The following is a 655-nucleotide window of genomic DNA, read 5'->3' as shown; positions in this document are numbered from 1 at the left end:
GGAGAAATTAGGATTTATGTTAACAATATTTCCAGCTCTGGGTAGAAAGATTCTGTTCAGAACCCTCTGAGTTCTCCAGAGTATGTCATCACCTGCCAGCAGTTGCTTTAGTCTGGTATCACTCAAGCTATTAAATAAGATATTTGCCATCCAGCTGGCTATCAAGCGCAGACAATATAGCTATTTKAATTTCTTTTTTGTCATTTAATTATAAGAGTATGTTCACATTTAAACTGGCAACAGGCAGCATTTCACCAATAAAATACAAAGTTTGGGAAGTGTCTGGAATGAGGAATGTTTCCTTCCCATCCCTAGCCAAAAGTATGTGTTTCTTAGATGGATAATCAGGGTCGTCTGTCCAGCCTCATGCTCTGACAGAGCAATGAACCTTGGCAATGCAGCATTCCCTCTCCAGTGGCATCAGCCCAGCTGGGAAAGGTTGTCATTACATCTGATCAGTGTTGAAGTCTTCTGTAATRGTAAACATCCCAGTGCACCCCACACAGTCACTTCCATTTTCCTGAGCTGGATGGCAGCGGGCTCCCGTTGTTCCAGCCTGTCTGGGACCAGCAGAACATCTCACTGCTGCTCGCTGTGGGGCAAGGATGACTGGCAGGAGCAGCAACACGGGCCTTAAATAATGTATAGCTCTCTG

This window comes from Malurus melanocephalus, unplaced genomic scaffold, assembly GCF_030028575.1.
Source record: "Malurus melanocephalus ecotype Western Australia unplaced genomic scaffold, MMel_1.1 scaffold_491, whole genome shotgun sequence".
NCBI lineage: Eukaryota > Metazoa > Chordata > Aves > Passeriformes > Maluridae > Malurus > Malurus melanocephalus.
The sequence above is the reverse complement of the archived record's forward strand: the minus strand, read 5'-3'. Positions refer to the sequence as shown.